The sequence below is a fragment of the Balaenoptera physalus genome, assembly GCF_965194825.1.
Source record: "Balaenoptera physalus genome assembly, chromosome: 13".
NCBI lineage: Eukaryota > Metazoa > Chordata > Mammalia > Artiodactyla > Balaenopteridae > Balaenoptera > Balaenoptera physalus.
This window is the reverse complement of record NC_138892.1, coordinates 4,134,254-4,152,872: the sequence shown is the minus strand read 5'-3', so window position 1 is coordinate 4,152,872 and position 18,619 is coordinate 4,134,254. Positions and strand designations below refer to the sequence as shown.

The following is an 18,619-nucleotide window of genomic DNA, read 5'->3' as shown; positions in this document are numbered from 1 at the left end:
TAAAGGAAAGTACACCTGCCTGTAGAGACACCAGCGGACCGGAGGAGATTGCCTCCGAAGGTTGGGTTGGTCCTGGAGCCCACCCCTCCCCAGAGCAGTGGCCGAAGGAAATACTGGACTTAGTGCGGAGATGATGAAAAGCAGTAGGTTGCTCAGGGAATAGACGGAGACGCGGACAGGAGTCAGGCGGGTCTGGGAGCCAGCGGGAGGGGACTGAGAGCCGGGGGGCCTGGCAGGCTTCTCAGTAGAGCCGACTTCATCAGCGGTTCCGGAGGGAGGATCATTCACCCGTGCATGGGTGTGTCTTGGAGGATTTGGGGAGCATTTAACTCCGTAACCCCAGTTTCATTACAGGAAGTTGCTCTAGAGCAGGGGTCCCCAACCCCCGGTCCACAGACCGGTACCGGTCCAAGGCCTGTTAGGAACCGGGCCGCACAGCAGGAGGTGAGCGGCGGGCAAGCCAGCGAAGCTTCATCTGCCGCTCCCTGTCGCTCCCCATCACCGCCTGAACCATTCCGCACCCCCACCCCCCGGTGCGTGGAAGAATTGTGTTCCACAGAACCGGTCCCTGGTACCAAAAAGGTTGGGGACTGCTGGTCTAGAGGCTCGCACTGGGATGAGTGGTTTGAATGCTGCCTGCTTTGCCTCCCATTTCCACTTGCACCTTGGCACTGCCCAAGTTCTCCCTGCTTGGTTAGTTAAGTCTTCCGTGCAAATGTTTCAGAAGCCCCTTATGTTATAAATCGCTCCTCAGACATAAATTATTTCCTAGCAAATTGCAAATCTTGCTGTTCAGAAATATTGGTTGTTCTCACAAAGGCACGACTAAAAGGGAGGCATTCTACATGAAAGTGGTCTCTGTGCATACAATGTGCTTGGCCAGGAAGACTCAGTTACGTGCAGGTGGCATTTCCCCTTATGTTAATTTATCAATTTAATATGATCTCAACAGTATTCTCAGGTCTTTTTCTGGAGCTAGATAAGTTTATTATCAGGTTTATTTAGATGGATAAATGAGCAGTAATAGCCCAGATATATAAATGTAAAAACACCTGAAACCTACGAGCATTAGGAGAAAACATGAATGAGTTTGTTTACGTTACAAACTGAGTGTAGAGAAAAGCTTCCTATATACCTCATTCTCAAAGCAATAACAGAAAAGCTTGATAAATTTAAATATACTTTTAAAAAAAGCCTTTGCACAGCACAGAACAAATAAGCAAAGTAAAAGGATAAATGACAAAATGGAGGAAAATATTTACAACTTAAATCACAAACAGAAAGCTAATATCCGTAATACGTAGTTTCTAAAATTAAGAAAAAGACCAATAGCCCTATTAAAACTTTATAAAAGATGAATAATTTACAGAGAAATAAATGCAAGGAGCCATCAAACTAATGAAACAATGCTCAATCTTGCTCATAAAAAGACAAATGCACACTAACCTATACACTGAGATACCATTTCTCACCTATTTGAGAATAAACATGATTGGCAAGACTGTGGGGCAGCAGACATTCTCGTATGGTGGGAGTGCAAAATGGAACAGTGTCCAGCAAAATTAATACATATTTACTCTTGGACTCAGCAGTCTTGCTTTTAGGAAACTTTCCCAGAGACTAGCTTAAGACCCTTAATTGCAGCTTTATTTACAATTCTAAGATGTTAGAAGCAACCCAGTGTCCCTCGGTAGGGAGTTGTGGTTTATCCATACAATGAACTGTAATGCATTGTAAACATACGTGAGGTGGTCTTCTATGTATTCTGAACATTCTGCAGAGTGTGAAAACAGCAGCCACAAAAGATTTTTAGCGTATCCTGTCTTTTGTGTTATACAGGGGAGAAATATGAATTCCATATATTTTCAAAGAGAAACCATGGAAGAATAAACTATGAACTAACTTTAAAAAATTGTAACTTTAAGAGAAAGGGACAGTGTGGAATAGACAGGGGTGGAAATTAGAATTCTCTAGAGGTACCTGTTTTATAGTATTTACTTCAAAATCATGTGTATGTTTTACTTAATTAAAAAGTTACATCAGAAAGAAAAAATACAAATGCAGTTCTTCAAATAAAGGAAAGAAAAAAGGGAGGGAGGGAGGAAGGAATCTATCACACAGAGAAAATTATTTGAAGTGATTTTAAAACATCACATTTTGATTTTGTCGCTCTACTGGGATGTATCCTAGGAACAAAGGAGACACAGAGAAATTATAAACTGCATTCTGGGTAATATGGGTATTGTTATTCTGTATATTTATTTACACGTGTATATGTTTACTTATGTCCTTGTACATACCACATACTTCACATTTAAGGTAAAGAGAATAAGCAATTGTGTTTATATGGTTAGGAAGCAAGATTTTCAGCATAAAAGAGACACAAATATAAAAGCAAAGAAGTTAAAAACCCTTAGTATAAAGTTTGAGTTGGAAATAACTGTATGAATTCATGATTGGTAATTATTCCTTCTAGAAAGTACATATTTTCTAGCTTTGTTCACTGAAAAGGGCTAAAAACAGCGAGCCGCTGTAGCATCCAAATTGTGTTTTCTTAATACCATTTCTCCCAAAAAGGAACCAGGGCTCCTTAGAGAAATGGCTGGTTCTGGGTGGAGCAGAAAATAGGGAAGATGTACCTTGGACATACAGATTTACAAGAAAGTTGTCAGAGACCACGTGGAGCTGTGTCGCAAGGACATAAGCGCCTACTTGAAGGGTTGACCGCTGGCCGAAGGTGGGATGGTTTTAGGATGAAAAAGAAAAATGACTGCAATGGGTTGAAACACATCGAATACATTAAAATCCGTCACAATATAAGATGTAATGCTAAAAATGTAAGAGTTCTTTTGAAGATTACTAAGGCACTAATTCATTTTTCTGAAAATTGATAAATAAAGGGAAAGAATGCAGCGTTTACCCTGCCTTTCAAGTTTGAGCTCTGTGTCAGGGCCATCACAGAGTTGATGAGAGACACTTCTTTATAGAAGGATTCCCGCTAATAAGTGAAGAAGGAATAGTATAATAAGAAAATCACCGTTTTACTTTTGCACCCCTTAAAGAAATATTGGATTTAGGTAGCCAACATCAATAACTGCTAAAGCCCATTAGGGTAAAAAGCTGATACGGAGCTGTGTAACAGGTATATCTGGCCCCCAACACCGGAACCCACTGATCAGTCACTCAAATGAGAAACTGGACATTATGTACTTCTTGGTGTTATGCGTAAGGAGTGCAGCATCCCTTATGAAGTTTTCTTGCTAAACTGAATTAATCGGAATTAAATCAAACCTGTAGATCTAACTACTAGTTTAGATAAAATATAAGGGACAGAGAGGCGTGATCCAGACATCATTGAAACACAGTCAGCCAGTCCAGAGTCCAGTACAAAGTCAGCCAGTCTTTGTACCAGACAAACAACCAGCTCCTTCACTGATGGATGATGTGGAGGAGGAGGGGCGAGTATCTTACAGACTTAAGAAGACGCAGGAAGCCTGTCATCCCCATATTGGCTGGAGACTTTAAGTGCTGCTTTCAAGAAACCAGTTGTAAAAGGACATGTTTGAGATGTTCATGGATATTTGAACATGGACTGGCTGTTAGATGTCATTAAGGAGTTACAGTTAAGCTTTGTAGCAAAATAGCGACATGCTGGTTATTTTTGTCAAGGCGATATCTGTTAGAAATACTGAAGGATTAGCCAGTGAAATGATGTGATGTCTGAGGTTTATTTTAAATACTCCAGTGGTGGAAAGTGTGGAAAGAGGATAGAGAAACAAGATTGACAGCATGGTAACTTGAAGCTGGATAATGGGTATGTGGTATTTATTACACCTGTCTCTCTACTTTGTGGTATGTTAGGAAAGTTCCACCAAAAAAAGGTTAAAAAAACCCTTTTAATTCCTATTGTTGACCTTAGATTGAAACCCTTAGTGGACGGGGGGAGTCGCCGTGGAATCTGAACAACAGCTTCATGGGTAGAATAGTATGTGTAGCGCGTGTGGTGCCGGTCCCCACACACAGATATACACGTTTTACTTGTTGTATTCATAGACAGCAGTTGCCACGTTATCTGGTTGGTGCAGCGCCCTGTGCTAGGTTGATAGGGGAAGAAAGGAGGAAATGGTTAGAATCCTGGCCTGTGAGAAGGAGGGAAGGCCACCGCCAGCACAGTGTAGGGGAACTGGAGATTGCCCAGGAAAGGAGGCACTTGGACTGGGCCTTGAGGAAGCGTGGGTAAAATTTAGTTATGTGGCAATGAAGAGAATATTCAAAAGGGATGAATTACACCAGCAAAGGTAGAGAGGAAGAAAAGCAAAGAGTGAGCGGAGTAACCAGCTTGGCTGAAGCCGGCGAGAATCTTGAATCTTGAATAGACTTGGTCAAGAAAAGAGGATGGGGCCAGACTCCACAGGGCCTTGGAGCCGGCTTAGAGCAGCTCCTGGCCGGAAGCCATGCCTCTTTTATTTTGTCTCCCTGGGTAGCCTGGTATAGTGCCCGCTTGGTACTCAGAAAATTTTTGTTGAATGAATTTACTCTGTATACAGTGAGGGAAACTGACCTGAATAAAAAACCTGTAAGAGCGTCAAGAAGTTTAAAAAACAAAAAAACTTCTTCAGTGGAGCACAAGGTATAGATATGTTGGTTGAATAAAGAGTAATAAACTTTGCCAGAAGTATTTTGCCACTCTATAAATGCATTTCTAAATGAGGATGCCCAGATGCAGTTTCTCAGAGCAGGCTGTGTCCCAGATGGTAAGACTAACAGCCGGTGAAGTGGATTTTAGGGTTTCTGTACTAATAATGCTATGACTTCTTGAGAGCTTACTGTGTGTCAGGTCTGTGCTTTATGCTTGTCTTTTACCTACGAGAGGTATTACCCCTGTTTCACAGATGAAGAACCAAGGTCATAAAAGTAATTCACCCAAAGCAGTTGTAGCAAGTATGATTTGAACCTAGATCTGTTTGAATTCCATCCTAAGCAAAGCTTTTTTAAAATGTAGATTGCAACCCATTAATGGAACATGAAACCAGTTTAATTGGTCATAGCCAGAATTTTTTTTAAATGAAGCAGGATAAGATGGAATAGAAAATGTTTCATGTATCACCTAAGTATTTAGCAAGAACTGTACATGTTGTAATTAATATTGTGGCCAATTGGGACAAATTATGTGAGAAAGATGGGGGGAGGGTATGTGATGAATACGTGCGTTGACAGACGTACCCACACACGTGTGTTTCTGTATGAGTTTGTGTATGTATGTTAGGTTCCATATAAAATGTATTTCTTACTGTTTCTTAAAGTCCAGAAGTATTTACATAACATTGCAGGGGGCTGTCTGACTGAGCTGGAGGGTAGCCAGGCTGGGCTCTAAGGTGTCCTCGGATGGACCCGACATGAGGGCTCTCCCCAGAGCACGTGGCCAGCCTGGGAGGGACACGCCCGAAGAAGATCGGCCTGTCAGGGGATGGCAGGTATGTGAACTTGAGAGCTTGTTGCTGCCAGGCCCAGCAACCTCACACTCTCCCTTGCCTTGCTCTTAAGCCAGCGTTTCCTTTGATCACATGACCCGGGAATGCCCCGCTGCTTCCCTCACTGCTCCTGGTGTGGCATTTCAGAAACTGTTCACTTGCAAAAAGGAGCCCACCTTCCCATACAGAAGAACTTTCATCGCTTGGGAAAATGATAGGTCAGCTGTTTGGCATTGCACAGAGTTTGCCCACCTTTAGAGGATCACGGTCTCTTAGGCCCCCCTCTCTTCAGGGCAGTCGTAGCAGCACCCCAGCAGGGCTCCAGCTTGGACACCGGATCCCTGAAAGTCCCGTGGGCCATTCCAGCCATGCTGGCAGCTCTCCCAGGAGGGGCGTCAGAGCCCAGGGGACCACAGAATGTTCCGTCTTCTCTAGAGTCTTCCCAGGGCTGCTCTCTTTTTTCCTCTCTTTGTTCACAGCAGAGTTAGAGAAGTTCTGGAGCACACGCATGTGCTCTGCGGTCTGCGTCCTCTGTGTGAGTGACACGAGTCTTCTCCCAGCGGTGAGCCTCTGCTGCGGGCAGAGAACCCAGCCCGGGAACGTTCCCGGAGACCCGGTGCTGACTTGCTCCTGCAGGCGGGCTCTTCCCTCTGACTGTGCTCACAGAGTAAGGAGGGCAGAGAAGCCTTCTTTCTCCATCTCCCCTGGAGCACTGCTTCTTTCTTCTGGGCCTCTTTTTTTCTTTTTAATTCTCATACAGTAAAGTTGACTTTTGGGGAGAGTATACAGTTCTTTGAATTTTTAGAATATCTGTGTAGATTCATGTAACCACTGGTACCACAGTCAAGATACAGAACAATTGCATCGACCCAGAAATCTCTGTCGTTCCATCTCTATAGTTATACCCTTTCCCCACCCATAACCCCTGGCAACCAGTGATCTCTTTTCTACCATGGTAGTTTTATCTCTTTTGAAGGTTTCGTATAAATGGAATCATGCAATATGTAACATTTTAGGGCTGACTTCTCTCGCTCATCATAGTGTCTTCGAGAGTCATCCAGGTTAACGAAAGTGAATTCCTTTTCACTGCTGTGTAGTATTCCATGGTAGGGATGTACCACAGTTTGTTTATCCATTCACCCTTTGAAGAACGTTTCTGTTGCTTCCAGCTTTTTGGCTATCACAAATACAGGTGCTGTGAACATCTGTATACAGGGTTAAGTTTTCATTTCTCCAGGGTCAGTACCCAGGAGTGGGACTGCTAGATTATGTGACAGTATGTTTAATTTTATAAGAAGATACAAAACCATTTTCCAGAGTAGTTGTTCCAGTTTACATTTCCCAGCGATAAATTAGAATTCTAGTTGCTCCACATCCTCGCTTGCACCTGGTATTATCAGTATTTTCTATTTTAGCCATTCTAATAGGCATGTCGTGGTGTTGCATTTTGTTTTAGTTTGTATTTCCCTAGTGGCTAATAATGTTGAATGTTTTTTTTATGCGCTTAATTTGTCATCCTTATATCTTCCCTGGTCAGGTGTCTGTGCAGTCCTCGCCTATTTTTAAATTGAGTTGTTTTATTGTTGAGTTTTGAGAGTTCTCTATGTGTTCTAGATTCAGTTTCTTTGTTGCGTATGTGATCCACAATATTTCCCCTCAGTCTGTAGTTTGTTTTTTCATTTTCTTGGCAGTGTTTTTGTCATAGCAAGAGTTTTATAATTTCGATGAAGTTCGGTTTATCAGATTTTTCTTTTATAGATCTTGCCTTCAGGGTCATTCTAAGAACTCTGTGCCTAATTCAAGATCACAAAGATTTTCTCATATGTTTTCTCCTAAAAGTTTTATAGTTTATGTTTTACATTTAGGTCTATGTTCCATTTGAGTCAGTCTTGTGTAAAATGTGAAGTTTAGGTCAAATTTCTTTTTTCTTTGCACAAGGATGACCAGTTATTCCAGCACCATTTGTAAAAAATACTATCCTCTATTTTTTAAAAATTTATTTATAGTTTATTTATTTACTTTTGGCTGCGTTGGGTCTTTGTTGCTGCGCCCGTGGGCTTTCTCTTGTTGCGGAGCACGGGCTCTAGGTGTGCAGGCCTCAGCCATTGTGGCTTGTGGGCTCTAGAGCACGGGCTCAGTAGTTGTGGCGCGTGGGCTTAGTTGCTCCGCGGCATGTGGGATCTTCCCAGACCAGGGCTCAGACCCGTGTCCCCTGCATTGGCAGGAGGATTCTTAACCACTGCGCCACCAGGGAAGTCCTTATCCTTTGTCTGTTGAATTGCATTTGTACCTTTGTCCAAAGTCACATGGCCCTATTCGTATGGGTCTATCACTGGATATTTGCTTCTGTTCCATTGATCTCTGTGTCTAACTCTTTACAAATACCGCGTTGTCTTGATTACTGTAGATTTATATTAAGTCTTAAAATTGGGTAGTGTGATTCCTCCAACTTTGTTTTAGCCTAAACAGTTCTACCTTCTTTGCCCTTCCATGTAAATTTTAGAGTAGCTTATCTATAACTATACAGAACCCTGGTGTGATTGTGATTGGAATTACGTTAAATCTGCATCTCACTTTGGAGGAGAATTGATATCTTTACTACACTGAGTCTTGCAATCCATGAACAACAAATGTTCTCTCCTTACTTAGATATCTTTTGATTTCTTTCATTAGTGTTTCGTAGTTTTCAGCATACAGATCCTGTATATGCTTTGTTAGAATTGTATCTAAATATTTCACTTTTTGAAGGGAGCTATTATAAATGGTTTTTTTTTTTTTTTTAAGATTCACTTCCTAGTTATTCATTGCTTGTAAATGGAAATACTATTGAGTTTTGAGTGCTGACCTTGTCTTCTGTGGCCTTGCTAAACTCACTTATTCTAGGGGTTTTTAAAAATAGATTTCCTGAGATTTTGTACATAGATAAGCATATCCTCTTTGAATAAGGATGAAGTTGTGTTTCTTCCTTTCCAATCTGTATGCTTTTATTGCCATTTCTTGTCTTATTGCACTGCTAAGCCTTTTCTGATTATGCTGTGATGTCTCTCTTCCCTCTTCTCTGGGGGTACTGAATGGAAACAGAAGTCACTTTTTACTGAATGGAGAATTATTAAAACTGAAGAGAAAAAAATAATTACAAGAAAAGCAAAACCAAAAGAAAAAGAAAGAAAATGGCCTAATGTTTAAAAAAAATACATGACCCAACTATCGGAAGAACAAGAGAAAAATAGTTGTGTTTATACTCAGGCATATTTGTATGTAAACATATCCTCTTCTGGAATTAACTTTGGAGCATTCTTATGCCAGTCCTTTCTGGGTAGAAAGAATAGCCAGTAGAACTGAGTTGTAAAGAAATGCAAAACCGTACCTGCAGAGCATCTTCTGGCCTTTTGGACAGAAAGGACCATTCTATACCACGTGTTCCAGCCGCCACCATCCCAGTGAACGTGTGTGTCACAGACCCTCTGGGAAGTCCTCTAACATAGGGCGTGGGTCTTGCCCAATGCATTGCCTTAGAAACATGGCGAGTCACCACCTCCTATTGCCATCTGTCAGGTTGTCGCCATAACTCTGTTCCTGGTTCTCGTGGCGGTTTGTCTTGTGGAGGGGGAGAGCAGATGCTGCGCCGTCTCTTCCAGGGTGTCACAGTCTTAGAGTTGAGACAGTCGAGGGGCAGTGAGGGAGAGCAGGCAGCTTGGGGGAGAACTCCCGGGGTCTCCCAGCCCTTCCTGGGGGAAACCAAAGCTGCCTTGGAGGAAAAGAAACGCAACTGCTTTGTTGAAGGAGGCCAGTCCGCTCAGACTCCAGCTGTTCTCCTGCCGTATCTGCCTCTCCTAGTCCTGACTGGAGTGGTACAGCAGAGAAGCCGGTCCAGGGGATCGTCCAAGTCAAGTTCCTGGAAAAGAAAAGGAGATTTTAAATGGTTTTTACCAAATGGGGGTGGTGAGTGGGTAACATTACACTAAAGTGTATTTCCTGCTTTTTTTCCTTCTCTACTGCCCACTCTTGATCATTACAAATCGTTAGTAACCTGTCACCAGCACTGTTGACCATGCAGATCTTCAGAGCCCGCCATTTCCAGAGGTTCTAATTGCAGCCTGGAGCCACCTTTGAGAAACACTGCCCCTCAGTCCTTAGCATCCTCAGAAAAGGAGGGGTGGGGTGGGCAGGGGAGAAGAGGTGGACGTGCACCCACGCAAGAGTGTTGGGGTCTGCGACACGTCACTCTTTGTTTCTACCTGCCAGCGAAACCCATAGCTCACTGGTTCTGAGATGGGGCTCCGTGTCCATGTCCCTGTGCTCGCATTCTGGACCGCAGCGTAGGACTGTGTGCTCCCTCTGTAAGTGGCTTAGTTGAGATTTTATAAGAAATTAAGACTAAAGTTAGAAAATAAAAACATCGTGAGAGTTTATAGAAGGGGCATACCCTTGCCGAAAGTTTATATTTAGCCCGCATTTAACTCTTTTTAATCTGTTCAAACATTTACTTATTTGCCTGTTGAATCATTGAGAAATAATTATTCTATATTGTTTCTATTTTATTAAAATATAGTTAACACTGGAAAATGTGGCTAGAATTAGGTGAATGCCAAAGGTGGCTTTGGGCAATTTTAGTCTGTGTAATAACACCTTTTCTCCTTAGTGTGACTGTTTATAATACAAATACAACTTGGAGTTTTGTTAATGGAAGTTTTGTGAAACACAGAATCTGAGTAGTTTTCATGCTTAAAGGTTTTGTCTCTTTAGTGCCTTTTGTGGTGAGCATGGATCTCCAACTGAGTTAACATAGTAATACCAACAGTAGATGCTTAGGGGCTATCACTCAGCCCCTGACAACAAAGGCTGTGAGGTGGAATTAGTAGCCCTTTGCTGTTGATTGGAAACCTGGAGTTTGGGAGATTCCATGGAGCTGCCGTGGGCACCGACACCCGGCCACCCCACAGCCCTTTGGCTCCATGCCCGGCCTACACATCACCCGTCTGCTAGAGGATGGCCTGATCAGAGAGCCCCGGGCTGCATATCCTCACCCTTGAGCATGTCTTGTGATATTTCTGAACTTTAGTTTTCATGTCCTTAAAGCCAAGATGGTAATAGTCTCTGTAACAGAGGGAATATTCTGCAGAGATGAAAAACACGCACTGTGTAAAGGCTGCAGGTGATGTTTCTGTTTTTTTCCATCTGAAACCTAAGAAATGTGGACCGTATTTTACCTGAATCTTAAATTTGTTTGTTAATAGTAACTAATCTTTTTGCAGCACTTTACTTTTTACAAAGCACTTTCACATGCACATCATTGAAGGAGGTTTGCAAAATAGTCGGCTTTGCTTAGAACTCTCTCGAGAGCCATGGGGTGTGTGGAAAGAAGTCTGTGGCTGATGACAGCCCCTCCGGATAAACTCCTACAGAGAATTGTAGAATAAACCTTCCTGTTTCGAGAGAAGCAAAAATGGCTTCCAGTCAGTTGAACATTCTACAGTGATGTTTGTCTTGGGACTTGGAACTCGTGCCTGTGTTGTGTGCGTTTCGCAAGGTGAAAGTGAGAGTGGACAGTTTCTGCCATTCTGGTGAAGCATCTCCAGGGTTGGGTTGTATCATAGCCCTTCTGTTCTTTCAGCCAAAGAAGAGAGGATAAGTCACTCCTCTTTTCAGAATTGCATAAATAGGTGGAGCAGTAGGTTTTTGAACGGGCTCTACAGGACAGTGATTATACTTGGCAGGTATGATACATGATAAGTATATTTCACCTGACCATCCTTCTTTTTTTTTCGCCTTTAAAAACTTTTCCTTTCAGGAAAGTTCACGTACCATAGCCATGCAGTTTTTCATACAATTTGCAGAGATCCATGAACTCCCTGGGACCTGTTTTTGGACCTGAAAGTTAGAACCCTGCTTTAAGGGAATTAAACTGTGATCTGGAAGAAAAATCTGGACTTAAAGCCTAGGCAGGCCTGATTCTAAATCATATAGGTGCTCAGATGCTTAGTAGCTGTGTGATTTGGGGCAGGAATAATTGAGCCCCAGTTTTCTCAGTAGAGAAAAAGGAGAAAAATAATGCATGCATTATATCTTGCCAGGGTTGCTATAAGCATTAAATATAATATATGTAAAGTACATCAAGTGGTGCTTGGTATTTGACAGTCACCCAAAAATACTAACTACTGCTGCTACTGTTTTTAAGCATTTATCGTCCAATTAAATTAGTTTTTGTGCCAGAGAGTCTGAGACAGATGTAAGTTTTTTAAAGGTTTATTGATGGGAGGGACTGTGTTTTTCTCAGCTTTTTATTTTCACATATCATTTTGCACATAATTTCTTAGTAAATGTATCGAGTTGAACTTATTGAACCAAGTAGTATTTATGTCAGTCGAATAGTGGGCAACGTTGAACTTGAATGATTTTATGTATATGAGCAGTAATCTTAAATAAACCAAGACGCTACTTTTATATTTTGAAAAATAATTGATTTGGATTTTTCTCTTGAAATTTTACTGTGTTGCTCCTACGTAGTACCTTACTTACTGAGATCAGCCAGCTTTAAGGAGGAGTTTGTCATACTTTGCTACATACTGAGTAGCCTATAATGATCAAGGTTATCCAGTTAGCATAAAGTGCAGTTTAGTTTTTATTACATACTTGTTACCGTAGCTGGAGTTGGGTGGGTGTTTAAACCTTCGTGAACTCAAAATTCTTTTATGATGATGGAACATTTCATGTTTTAATACACTTCGTACAGAGTATGTGTTTAAATATTTTACCAGGTATGTGTTTTTTACAGGTTCATATAATATATAAAATGCATTTCTGTTCCAAGAAAAATATAAGTGGTAAACAGTTGGGAGAGAGCTTGCATATTTCCCTTTATTATCCTGTCTGATGATTAATGCATTCAGCTATGTTCAGCCTCACGTGTAACCAGGTTAGTGTTTAGTTTTGGTTAGGCTGTTTTCCTTGTGAGAACAAAAATAGCCTATCCTGTGCCCTGCCTGTCTTCCAGATGGAGTTTTTGCATTGTTTCCACATCACGGTACTTAATGTAAGGTCAGATTTTCTTGTGAAAACAGATTTTGGATTAACTGTGTGTGTGCACTTGCACACACCCCTCCACACCTGCCTGTACGCTTAAGCTCCAGCAACCTGCTACGGTCATGGGTCTAATTTCAAGATGCAAAAGAGAGTGGATGTTCTGCTTTGTGGCATAAAAGGGCCGAAGCAAGTTCTGAATACACGGTAGATCTGCATGGAGACCATGAGGCTTAATAGAAAGAGCATGAACTTTCAGATCCACTGGTGACCTTGGACGAAGCCCTCAGTAGCTGAGTCTCTGGTTCTGATTAATATACCTTGCTTGATTATTGTGAGGATTTAACGCTGGGGCTGGCAAACTACAGCCTGTGGGTCTGTTTTTGTCAATAAAGTTTTATCGAGACACCAGCCATGTTCCTTCCTTTCGTGTTGTCTTGGCTGCTCACATGCTACACCAGCACAGTTGAGTAGTTGTGACAGAGACCACAGTATGGCTTGCAAAGCCTGAACTGTTTATTTTCTGGCTGTTTACCGGAAAAGTTTGCTGGCCCCTGATATAATGCAATCAAAAAATCATGGTTTGAGTCTCAGCCGTGCTACTCAGTACCCATGACCATAATCATGTTCTGTAACCTCTTCGTACCTTCTGGTTTTGCTCTATAAATATTATTTATCCATCCATTCAGTGAATATTATGTGCTTGCTATGAGTCAAGCATTGTTCTAGGCTCAGGAAATGCAGCAGTGAACACAATAGACCCATATACCTGCCCTCGTGGAGCTTACGTTCCAATGACACCTACTCAGTGAGGATAATAATACCTCACCGGGAGGATTAGATGAATTAAGCCTTGTAAAAGCACATTTAGAACATTCCTTGGCACGTGCTCAGTTTCGCTGTTATTGTTATGCTAAGTGTAGGGTTGTAAATGTTAAAACAAAGTAGAACCTCAGCTCAGGGTTGGAACCCTTGGAATTCCATGTTTACTGTCCCTAATGTTTTTATTGAAAGAGTGAATAAGTAAAAGTAAATAGGAGTATACCATTCATTACCCCATGTAGAGAGAGCATAGCTCATAAGAAACTATGTGTAATCTCCACTAAGTCAGTAAATAGTGTCACTGAGGTCCCAGTTCAGAGCAATGTGAAGTTCCCAGGTTGTTCGTGGTACAGAGGACTGTGCAGATGGAGAAGATGAGAGCAGGAAAAGCAAAACATCTGATACCTCCAGTCTCTTAATATTTATTTATGGAACTTGGAATTAACTCCTGGAATTTTATGCTCATTCCATATTTTAAATTCTCATTAGACATAAGATCCTTTGGACTTCTGAAGTTCTTTGAATCTAGGAGTAGGGAGAAGAAGCACTCGGGAATGTAAGGATAAGCATAGGCTAATATTCTTTGAAGTGGTGATTATTTTTTAAGACTGAAGATTAATATTTAAAAATATGAAATCGATTCTGGTTTCTTTATATACTTAAATATTGGTAATCTAATCAAATTGGTGTTTGCACACAAGGTCCTTGGACCTGAGTGTTTTACATCTTAGTACTCAGGCATGTATGGGGGGCGGGGTGGGATAGAGATAATTGGTGAGTGGAATGAATACATAGTGGCAGAGGACCTCGAAGCCCCTGATTGTATGACTTGGGGAAAATAATTTTCTCATTTGTAAAGTAAGAAGATTGGACCAAATTTTTCCAGGTCCTTTTCCGCTTTAATTATGTGATTTGTGAATTTTCTCTTTAACCGATTTCCCAAAGTAGAAAGCTTTGTATTGTTTTTCTCTCCTGCTAGAAACTGCTATTTGTTCCTTCACGTAATGACGTGACACCTTTGGTTCTTCATGTTCTAATTACAGAACACATAATATTGGAATAACAGGGCCCTGCCCTTCTTGAGAAGTTGTCAGTTTCCTCATCTTCTTAATCAAGATGATTTCCTTTCATAATCCTCATCTGTAGGTGGGGTATAATTTTGATGGGCCACATAATTACCTAAGTCACTTTCCAGTTCCCACGTTTTATGATTCCAGAGTAAAATTCAGAAGACTAGAGATGGACCGGAAGGCAGAAGGCTGTGTTACTTGGTTTTGTTCTTTTAAGGTGGAAAAGAAGGAAACCTCCACAGCTGCGAGCTTTCCCAAACTAGACGTGCTATAGGGAGGTGGCTGGGACCCCCCCGGTAGTGATTGCAGGTTCTCAGTAGGCAGCTCTGTTGTTTTTCTGTGATGTTTATGCAGATCCTTTTTCCTATAAAGCTCTTCCTTTTGCAAAGAACTCTGTAAGAAATGTTCATACCTAAAAGCCTATATGATGGGAGATGACCAATTCAAGATTGCCTTGTATAATTACAGCTGTACAGACTAAGACTTGAAATCTGTGGTTTGTGGTGTGTGATTTGGCAGAGATCAAATAAAATTCATATACACTTTTTGAAAATGCAAAGAGAAAATCATCTGTACTTTATTTGAAAACATGCCATTTCTCTGGAACTTTCTTTTTTAGAGTAATTAGTAATATGTTTTTGAAAAATCACTTGAAGTAAAATGGAAAAGTATACTCCAGTGATTTTACCAATCAGGAGTCATTGCCCTTAAAAATATAAGGTTTTAAAAAATGTATACACACACACACATACACACACACGCACACACGGTTAATAGTATCTGTGACTTATAACATCTGCAGTATTCCAGATTTATGAAATTCCAACTAAGAAGTCTTATCTACGTAAAAAGACAGACAGTATAATTTTAAACTGCTGATTTTTAGCCTGTTTTTGCATCGTACGTTTTGAAGGCAGAGAGCAGAGTGTGAGTGAAGGCCTCCTTCCTGCCTGTTTTAGAGGGTTTCTCGTGGTGAAACATGTTCAGGTAGGTAGTGTGGTGGTTAGGAGCTCTGGTTCTAGAGTCAGCTGGATTCAGGTCCAAACCCTGGCCATGCTGTGGACCAGGGAGTGATCCTGTAGGAGCCTGTTCCTCTCAGAAAGAAGGGACAACAGGAAGTCCTACCTCAGGCTTTTGGGAGGATTAGGACGGATAGTTGATGTAACATGAGCAGTGCTGGGCAGACACCTAGTAGGTATTAACTGTAGTTTTTTTTTGTTTGCACGAGTGATCCTGATCTTCCTTCTGAAATCTAAACCTTGGTCAGTGACTTCCTTCTTTATCTCCTAGTGGAAGTCCTTTGGCACCTTGAGAGCAGTGTGTTGGGAATTGGACTTCCAGGTCTGGATCAAGATGGTGCAGGTGCACTTCTCTGTATTCCTTCTGCTAAGTCGGGCTAGACACCCTGGGCATCATGTGTAAAACAAGCATAGGGAGACTCAGAGGCGGAGAAGAGGGCAGCCCGCCTAGGGGCCTCAGGGCTCCAGGGGCGGCCCCGTGGTGCATTCTCTGGGTTCTCTTTTTGCCCCTTGCTTCTCAGGCTGGATGTGAGAGAAGCTATCGGTCCAGAAACACGGCTGCAGACCAGAAAAGCCCCCAGGAGAAGCGTGCTCTTTTCTAGCCGAAGGACGAGAAAGGGGCAATTTAGCAAGACAGACTTTTAGACGGTAAGCACCCTACTTCAGACAAGAGCACCACGGAAAAAAAACGTAGCCCCCCGCACCCCATCGGAAAAGGTCGAGTGGGGAGTCCGGACTTAAACCTTCACCCAAATGTAGTGAGGTTCCCCCCTCTCCCCGCTGGCTGGGGTCAGAGAAGACTGGACTTCCATCCCTGCTCCATATAACAAGGCACCCTCCCTCGCCTGCCCAGCCGTGCTGTCAGTGGAGGCCACGTGGGGAACTGGAGCGCCCACCTATTCGGGAGCGGTAGGTGTAAAACTATGGCTTCCTTCTGCCCAGCAGGAAGGAGGCTGAGGGGGGACCTGGACCTTCGCCCTCACATGGCAGCAGCAGGAGGCCGCTCCCCACAGCCCTCACTGTCGTGATGTTAGAGGAGAGCAGCTAAAACAGGAGATTCACTTAAGACCCACAGTCTCAGCAGTATACCCCAAATGTTTAGAGTATAATTAAAAATCATGCATTGTACTAAGAACCAGGAAAATCTCAACTTGAAAGAGAAAAGGCAGCCAGCGGATGCCAGCACCTCGATGACCCAGACGTTAGAGTTATCTAACGAGGGTTTTCAAGCAGCATTCGTGAAAGCGCTTCAATGAGCAGTAACGAACAATTGACACAAATGAAGAAATAGGAGATCTCAGCAGAGAAAGAGAGGATATAGAGAAAATCCAAATGGAAATTTTAGGACTGAAAAATATAACAACCCAAAATAAAGTGAAAAAACTCATTGGACTGGTTCGGTAGCACAACGGAAAGGAGGGAGGAAAAAAATCAGTGAACCTGAGGATAGAATATAGAGTGTCCAGTCTGAACAACGGAAAGAAAATAGACTGGAAGAAAATTGTCAGGGACATGTAAGACTCTAATAACGGTCTGACATTCTGTCACCAAAGTCCCAGGAGGAGAGAAGAAGGAGGGTAGGGTGAAAAAGTGCTCAAAGAAACAGTTTCCCAAATTTGACAAACCAAACCTACAGATTCAGGAGAGTCAAGACTGGGGTCATGTTTCCAGCTTATAGACAGTGACCATCCCAGCTCTCTGGAATGTTTATGATCCCAGTTGCCCATCTGTCCTCTTAAGAAGGCGTCTTGTTTTCAGTCTTTTATTCTTAATGACCGAAATGCACTTGCCTTACCTTAGTCCAGGTTACATCAACCAACATTTTCAATAGAAGCATAACAAGATAGTCTTTTTGCTAAATATCTTATGTTTTCCTAAGCTAGCAATCACCTGGGTAATATACCCAGTAGAAATGAGTGCTATGTTTACCAAAAGTCATGTACATGAATGTTCATAGCAGCTTTATTCGTAATAGCCAAAAACTGGAGAGAGCCCAGGTGTCTCTCACTAACAGAATGGGTAATACACCATGGTATGTTAATCCAGTGGAATAATACACAACAATGAAGATGACAAGCCACCGTGAGGTGCAGAGGTAGGTTTAGTAAAGGAAACCAGACACAGGAGAATGCGTACCATGTGACTCCATTTACCCCAGATTCCAGAAGAGGCAGAAATAATCATCTAAGATGATAGAGACTAGAGTACCAGTTACTGTGAGGGCTTATCAACTGGTGGGGTGCTGGGACGTTCTCTGTCTTGATCTGGGTAGTGGTTGCACATGTGCAGACATATGTAGAGCTTCTAAAAGCCGTCACACTTAGGAATTGTGCACTTCACTGTAGTAAGTTAAATTTTAAAATAAAATGTGTATGTGTTCTGAAACACAGATCTCTATGTAAAATCTTGGTATTGCCTTCAGGATGAAATGGAAGCTCACGAGCTTGGCCTTCAGGGCCTTCCGTGCTGGGCCTGCCCTGGCAGGGTTAGGTGTGCCCCTCTTCTGCATGCCCGTGGCACTTCATGTCTCCTCCAGCTCTGGATATTAATGGCGGGGTTGCTTGTCTCTGGGGCCTTTTCTCTCTCCCTTCTCCCCACCCCCACCTGGAATTTAGTCAGGGCAGCAAATGTGTCTCATTCACCCCTTAGTTCCCAACACAGGATCTGTCAGAAAGTAGCTATCTTTTAAATTTTTGTCAAATGAATAAGTAGTTGCAGATTAAAAGGTTTTCAAGTGATCGCGTATTAACAAACAGGGAAATCAGTCGTGGAGAAGGGACCTGGAAATGAAGTGTGGCTTCCCTGTCAGGCTAACGGTGAGATTCCTGGGGGACTGGAGGAGTGAATGGCCAGAGTCCTTTCCTGCTGCTCGGGACGTTCACGTTTGGCACCAGAGGGGCCTCTTCCTGGGGCTCCTGAGGCTGGCAACGTGCCGGTCCCGTTGTTCCTAACCGCTTCCGGCCAGGGGCCTGCCCCCAGCGGTCCCGGCCCGCCTCATTGGCCCCTTCCTCCCCCTTTCTCGATCCGGAGCGCTCTCAACTGTGTTCTTGGGATTTTTCCAGCATATTTAATGTTATTTCAGTCATTGTCTCTTTTCTGAAGACCTGAAGTATATATCCTCCTGCAATTTGTAGGGTGCAATTGAAAAAAGCATGAATTTTAAAACTTAACAAACCTGGGTTTTGCCACTCACTCTGTGACTGTGAACAAGTTGATT

At 42.5% G+C, this 18,619-nt stretch overlaps 1 protein-coding gene across 1 annotated transcript in view; it reads left to right on the top strand.

Moving 5' to 3' along the window:
- ATXN10 (ataxin 10) overlaps positions 1-18,619 on the top strand; it is a 153,775-nt gene that overhangs the window by 86,578 nt on the left and 48,578 nt on the right. The gene's annotated exons all lie outside the window — the stretch shown is intronic.